General features: G+C 37.2%; 1 pseudogene; it reads left to right on the top strand.

The window, feature by feature from the left end:
* Positions 1–4,875: 4,875 nt before the first annotated feature.
* LOC107685725 (probable G-protein coupled receptor 25) lies at positions 4,876–6,011 on the top strand (annotated as a pseudogene).
* Positions 6,012–8,042: the final 2,031 nt, after the last annotated feature.

Below are 8,042 nucleotides of genomic sequence, written 5' to 3'. Positions count from 1 at the left end.
TTATACTGTCTTTTTACGCGTTGCGTTGCATTGCGCCGTGTAAACATAAAACCCTGTCTGCATTCTCTCGCTCTCTCTCGGACGCACTCGGTCTCTCTCGCGCACTGTCTGTCCCTCTCGCGCACATTTCCGGTCTCTCTCGCGCATCTCGCTCTCTCTCGGACACACTCGGCCTCTCTCGCGAACTGTCGCTCTCTCTCTCTCCGCGTTCGCTTCACTTTTGTCGAGCCTGGCGCCTCACAGGTGAAAGCCGATCCGGCGATCCACAGCATATATACATCCAAATACATCCAAGTTGATGTATTTCCTCAGCGACCAGCACAGATCAGCTCTAGGCATGACGAAGCGGATATCGTCCTCTTTTGGAAGACCAAACAAAGTAGTTTCGCTTTCACAATGAAGCACACAGCGTCTTCACGACATGGCGGCAACAACAATACTACAGCGAGAATAAAAGTTACGCCTTCTTTCTTTGCGTGAACATTTGGGCGGTGTTATGCAAATCTTCCCACATAGTGAGGTAGATATGTGGGGGCGTGTTAGAACGAGCCGTTTTAGGTAGGCGTGGTTAACTCTTAACTTTTATAAAGAATATCTCTTTGGATTTGAGACTTTAGTCTTTGCAACTTTACAGATCTTCTTTATGCACCAAGAGCTTGTAACACTTCAAAGAGAAAGGAAAAATTGAAATCGCATCATATGACCCCTTTAACAAAACACTGAATTCAAAACTTACTACCACAAAAGTTATGTCGACATCTCACCACCAGAGGTCAATATTACTTAAATTCTGTTTTCTGTTTTCTACAACTCTCATAGTGTACCACTATGCACGTTTCCTGTTGAGTTTGCGTTAACTGCATTTGTTCACATGGCTATCAGTGTATAGATAATCACTTCTGATCTCAAAAGGTAGATTTAACATTTAGATTGAGTTCATCTCTCTTCTGAGACTAGCAACAGATTATGCGTAAACAACTCATCATTGCAGAAAAACTGAGATAAGTGTGACTTCCTATCCCAATTGCACTGACAATAGACAACTCACTCTCTCTTTGCTTGTTACCTGATAGAGACCGTCTGAGGAAATGCAACCATGGTTTGGTCAAAGATCTTCACATTACCTCAGTGACTTGCTTGCTACAATGTAACATCAAGGCTCTGGATATATACATCTACCCTTTACCCAGTACAGAGCCCTTGTTATAGAGGCCCAAAGGGCTAGATGAAAGTATACAACATGTTAAGGCTCTATGCTATAACGTGAAATAATGACATTCTCTAAAACTATAGTGCCCAACAACTCTGCCAGGTCCTTACTTTTTGAAAACACTGAACTGTATTACGTATGCTTAAGGAATATTTAAAATATTTTTACAAATATATTATTAATTGTGTCTCTACCTAATGCAGAAAGGTTTGAACAGAAAATGATGTGTCTGCACAAAAATTATGCGTCTGCACATCAAAAATAGGTCATGAAGTTTCCAGTGCTATAAGTAAAAATGTCAAATTTGACTATACAATCAGCCTCTAAATGCAAAGTTAACATTCAGTGCTCCACCGAGTGCCTCAATCTTCAAATATGTAAAGGTCATATAGACCATCTGTTTTGCAGAATTGCCACTTACTGTTATTTTAAAGTTGATAAATATATGATATATATATAAGTTATGAGATTTGACAGTCATAATGTGTTGAAGTTAGAATAGGCCTACTTACTAAAAGTAACCTAATTCATATTTGGTATTGCTCGTTTCTACAGCAATGTTACTTTGCCATGCACAGAATTCTTATGGACATTTTATTTTGAAGGAGATTATTTTTGGCTGAGAATACAACATCTTACTTTTACTTTTAGTCGTTTAGCAGATGCTTTTATCCAAAGCGATTTAAAGAACCTTTGACTGAATGGTTCTTTGTGGAACCAAAAATGGTTCTTCTATGGCATCGCTTGAAGAACCTTTTGAAGCAGCTTTATTTTTAAGAGTGTATGTACAGCCACACACATATACATATATATAAATGCATTCAATATATATATATTATTTCATTTCCATTTTGTATGTTGAAGTACTGAAATAACTCAAATTAAATAAAACTAAAACTTAATAAAAAACCTATATAGACATAATAAAAAACTAATAAAATGACAACATTACTACAACTGTAACTAAAACTAAAATAGATAACTAATACAAATCAAACTACATTAGTTTATCAGTAATCCTAAAAAAATAACACTGAGCCAAACACACATGCTAAAATAACAACTTACTGACACATAGTAAGAAATGGTTATAAAAAACTGAAACAGAAGTGAAATAAGTAGTAGGAAAGAGGAGAAATAAAACGCGATACTTATCTACAAACATCTAAAAGCAGCATGCACACTGTAATTTATTCAAAGGTTATACTTGAATGCATACATTCAATTCACTTCACTTCTTATTTGTATATTACTTTTTATAATACATATAGTTTCAAAGCAGCTTTACAGAAAATATATTTTTCATTTAAACATTTGGCCCTAATAAACTGGGAATCTAGCATCAAATAGAGAAATGTCCTATTTAATATTTGAGCCCAGTGAGCAGCCATAGGTGACTATGTCAAGCAAATAAAATGTCCATCGGTGGTGAGGTGTTGGTGAAACCTTGAAAGAAAGCAGACTCATCTAGGACCCATCCTTCTTTGGCATTAAAATGATGATCATGTGCATTTGTTGCAATTTCATCAGACATGGCTGAAATACTAGGGTATAAGATGTGTTATGTATTATTTTCTCTCCACACTAATTCTAAACACACACACATTTGTTTTTCAGGCGGTTCATCGGGATAAATCCGAAAAAGGGCACCAAGGCTGGAGGAGTCATATCAAAGCGGATGGGGAAGGTCACCTAGAAAAAGAAAACGGTGAACCCTCGTGTCTCCAGTCTGGTTAAAGAATTTATGGATTTCGAGTGGGACTTTCAAAAAGTTTAATAAAGAAGAGACATGTTTTGAAACAACACTGTAAAGCTGTTTTATTTTTGTTATATTAAGTCACTATTTCAAATTATTTTATTTACACTGTAGTAAAACATTGTGTTTTGTAGTAAGACTGCTTAGGGCAATTTATTCAATCACAAGGTTTAGAAAAATAAATACATACAGAAGTATATATAAAACCATGAGGAAAATGTTGTTCTTTTCACTAGCAGTCCATTACTCAATAGCTTACGTAATAGCATAGTATATTTGTATTGTAGCTTACAGCAAACTGCCAATGCTTTTCTCAGTTATTTACTTTAAATGTAGAAACAGCATTATGCTGTATTTGCAAAAACAGTAGCCAACTGTAAATTTCCCCAACACGAAGACTGTTAATTTTACAGTAACTTGCTGGCAACCGTGCTGCCAGTTCTTTACTGTTTTTTAACGGGGAAATTTTTAACAGTGTATAGAGTTTTTACAAATTTGCAGAGGTAAGCAGTTGGTGTTTGATATTTTGTCATGATGAAAAATTTAATATTTAGTTTAATTTAATATTTACTTTAATTTAAAATCATTTCATTAATGTAGTCCTTACAGTGTCTTGCAGAATTTTGATAGAGGGGACTTTCTTTCTGCTGACTTGCACACTGACCAGCACAGGAAATCTTTCGACCCCTCAGGTTAGTGCCAACATCCCTAACCACTATGTAACTGCCTCTAAACCCAGTGCGTGATAAACATTACAAGGTAAAATAGGAACCACATCAATAGGCAGTCCTTTCAAAAACAATCTGAAAAAAAAATAAAATACAACGGGTGTACACATGCACACAGATATCTTGAGTAAAATATAGCCTAAAAATATTTTAAAGGAATCTGAAACTGGAAAATCTAATTGATAAAATCTTGCAAATAGGTAACAGTTTTGCTAGTAGTACACAACTAAAACAACTGGAGTTCACCTCAGATAAGGTGTAATTACATTTACTGTTGTTTCGTGGGCGAAATGTGGAATAACATTTAAGCAAAAGATTTCCTCACTCATTTCGCAAAACAAGTTCAGGTTGGCCACATGGATTCGCCATGTTGACCAACAGAAAGCTGTTCGGTTTGAAAGCAACTTTTGTGTGAGCTGTGCTTCATACCTCGCAACACTATTTCCCTCAAAATTTCCTGTTACTGCACCTTTACATGTCCATTTTATTTATTGCTACTTTAGTTGTGACAGAAAGCCACAAAAGTAGTCCTATATTGAACATTTGTATCTTGTGTCTTGTATCTGTCCGATTAGTGTAAAAAATGTGTGGTACCCCTGTAAACACCAGGAAACCACAACAGCTCTGAAGATTTCTCAAATAAGCTCTGCACCTTTTACATTCTTGTTCTTCAGGTTGCTGCACAGTTGAATTTCAAAAATAAATCTCACTAACCAACTAGTACATTTTTCTCACTTCTTTTTTTAACTGCATGCATGTTGTTTTTCTCTTAGTCTTGCTAAGAGAAACTGATTTTGCATTTATGAGAGAACTGATTAAACATTATTTATTCTCATCACAAAAGATCCCATGACAAACATTTGCAATTGAATATTCACATCAATTGTTGAGGAAAAACAGCTTTTTCAAGAGTTTAAAAAGTAACTATACTCCTAACCCAATTAGCAGTAAGTCACTCTAACTATCTATATTGACATGATGGAAATATACCAATATACCACATTTCAGAACTGTGAGTTTTAAGAAAATGCATCTCTTTGTGATACATTTAAACGTTTTAAGGAAATAGATAGAGAGCGAGAGAGAGCCTGTTATTGCAGTTTGTGGTTTCGAATCATGTGACATGCTAGGTTTTCTCTACTTTGCCCATCACTTGTGCACAAATGGCAAGCAGCACAGAGATGGCACTCTCTGATGTTACAATGAGCTACACAAGCTATTTTTATACTCATGCTTTTTCAGTGAACTCCACAGATGACTACGACTACTATACCCCTGTCGAGAATGATTTGATATCATTCTCTGCATTGCTGCCCATGTCCAATATCTACATTCCTGTGCTGTACGTCATCATGTTCCTCACCGGCTTCTTGGGGAACCTGTTTGTGATCGTTGTCATCGACAAACGGCGTAAGAAAAACAGACGGCTTGTGGACACCTTCGTGATGAATCTGGCATTAGCCGACCTTGTGTTTGTCTTCACGCTGCCTTTGTGGGCGGTTTCGGCCCATTATGATGAGTGGCCCTTAGGTGAGACCTTGTGCAAGATCAGCAGCTTCATCATTGCGGTCAACCGCTTTTCCAACATCTTCTTCCTCACGTGCATGAGTGTAGACCGATACCTGGCTGTTGTGCGTCTCATGGACTCTCAGTTTCTGCGGAGCAGTAACTGTGCGCAGATTACCTGTGGCGTCGTGTGGATCATTTCTTTCTTCCTAGGAATTCCATCGTTGGTGTACCGTCGGTTGAAAGACGATACCGTGTGTTGGGAGGATTCAAAATCCTCTTTTGTCCAAGGAATGAATCTCCTGACCATATTTCTAACCTTCCTGCTCCCAGTACTGATTCTCTGCCTATGTTATGTGTCGATTTTGGTTAACCTGCGGCGTCACAGTCACACCGCCGCAAACTCACGTGCAGAAGCCAGCATTCACGGCATTCGGTCAAAATCATGCTCGCCATAATTGTGGCCTTTCTGATCTCTTGGCTGCCCTTCAATTTGTTCAAAACCATCCAGGTCATCGTACTGATGAGCACAGGAGATCTTAGCCAGGAAAAAAGAGTGATAGTACTTAGTGGACTCATGCTGTCCTGCTGCCTGGCCTTTCTCAACAGTTGTGTAAATCCAGCCATCTACTTCTTTTTGGATCAGCATTTCAGGCGCAGAGCTTCAATCCTGTGTCTGAGCTGTCTGGGTCAAGGAGACGTGCACCAGACTTATATCTCCTCTAATTCACTCTCTAATGGCACATCTGAGTCTTATTCTGGAAATACATCAACCCGCGGACGGCTTTTTTCACTTACTGTAAAGGAGTGAAACCTGCTTTTCTGTTTGCTGTTTTCAGAATGCTCTCTTTCGTTATCAGTGATACTATCAAATAAAGCTGTCATTAAGATCTTCAGTTTTAAGCATTTATTAAAATTAGATATTAATTAATAATTTAGAGCACTTAAAGTGAACATTTTTGAGCAATGTTCTATACATTTCTATATTTAATTTCCCACATAGCTTACGTGAACATCACGTAGTGTACAAGATTAATTTTGTTATGTACACATTTTGACAGTATTCAATCATTTAGAAAGCAACATTAATCTACTTGGTCATTGCAATTTAATGACAATTGTGAATATTCAGACTTTATTATGATCATACTCTTCTAGCAACTTTAAAACAAATGCTTTCTGTTTTTATATTTACTTGTCTATGTATGACAGTGTAATAAAATACTGCATATATTTTTGCTTTTATTTTATATAATTCTTGAGCAATGGTCTATACATTTTGATATTTACGTTCCTACGTAAAAATAGATTATGTATTGGTGAATATATTGCTTAGTGTAGAAGATTAATTAAAATGATTTGCAAGCAATTAAAGCATTTAAATACATATTTTGACAGTAATCTTAAGTAATCTAGAAAGCATCATTAATCTACATGGTCATTATTCCTGTATACAACTTTAAAATAAATGGGTTATTTTTATATTTACTTGTGTATGTTTGTAATAAAATTTCTTATAGTTATCAAAGTCTCTTTCAATTTTATTAAATATATTGTAGTTAGTGCTGTGGATCGCCGGATCGGCTTTCACCGTTTTCACCGCTCCTTCGCCGGGACCGCCGTTCTCGACCCTGTCGCCTCAGCTCACGCTAAGCCGGGGCTTTCGCTTACGCTAGGCCGCGGTGTTTTTCGTTGTGAAAGCGAATATCGGAATGCGATATCTGCTTTTCATCATGCCTAGAGCTGATCTGTGCTGGTCGCTGAGGGAATACATCAACTTAGTGCTGTGAATCGCCGGCACATTTTATGGAGGACTGTTTACTGATCCTGGGAGTAACGTTAGACTAAAATGCCGGCAGTTCTGACTCTAAATGAAAAAGTAAGTTTTCATTTAAAGGATTTGCCACTGATGATTCAAACGCGAGTTTTGGGCAGTAGAGTAGCACTTGTTAACCTGTCCTGTTAAACCGCTGTATGGTCTTGGTCACCGTGCTGCAGCTCAGTTTCAGGGTCTTGGCAATCTTCTTATAGCCTACGCCATCTTTATGTAGAGCAACAATTCTTTTTTTCAGATCCTCAGAGAGTTCTTTGCCATGAGGTGCCATGTTGAACTTCCAGTGACCAGTATGAGAGAGAGAGCGATAACACCAAATTTAACACACCTGCTCCCCATTCACACCTGAGACCTTGTAACACTAATGAGTCACATGACACCGGGGAGAGAAAATGGCTAATTGGGCCCAATTTGGACATTTTCACTTAGGGGTGTACTCACTTTTGTGGCCAGCGGTTTAGACATTAATGGATGTGTGTTGAGTTATTTTGAGGGGACAGCAAATTTACACTGTTATACAAGCTGTACACTCACTACTTTACATTGTAGCAAAGTGTGATTTCTTCAGTGTTGTCACATGAAAAGACATAATAAAATATTTACAAACATGTGAGGGGTGTACCCACTTCTGTGAGATACTGTATATAAACTCTTAAATTCAAATAGTTTTGAGAAACATTTGATCAGTTTCAGTATCAGTCAAAACATTTTTTAGCACTGATCAGTCATCAACGCTACAATCACTGAAAAAATGAAGATGGAATATGGTTTTAGAATGAATGTTTCGATTTATTCTGGAGAAATTTACTGGAAATCTTTTGCTTAAATTTAAAATGAGTGGGCTGTGGTGACACTTAGCAGGTCAATAGTTTACACTTGGTGGATTGGCATTAGTTGCTCTTCAAAATAAATCACACGGCAAGTTTTGAAACTAAATGATTCTTACATGTACCGCTCAAAAGGCAAACTTAGGTCACAACTTTCATGTTTGAAAAAACTAAAGAATAC

The sequence above is a fragment of the Sinocyclocheilus anshuiensis genome, unplaced genomic scaffold (genome assembly GCF_001515605.1).
Source record: "Sinocyclocheilus anshuiensis isolate Anshui unplaced genomic scaffold, SAMN03320099.WGS_v1.1 scaffold257, whole genome shotgun sequence".
Classification (NCBI taxonomy): domain Eukaryota; kingdom Metazoa; phylum Chordata; class Actinopteri; order Cypriniformes; family Cyprinidae; genus Sinocyclocheilus; species Sinocyclocheilus anshuiensis.
The sequence above is the reverse complement of the archived record's forward strand: the minus strand, read 5'-3'. Positions and strand labels throughout refer to the sequence as shown.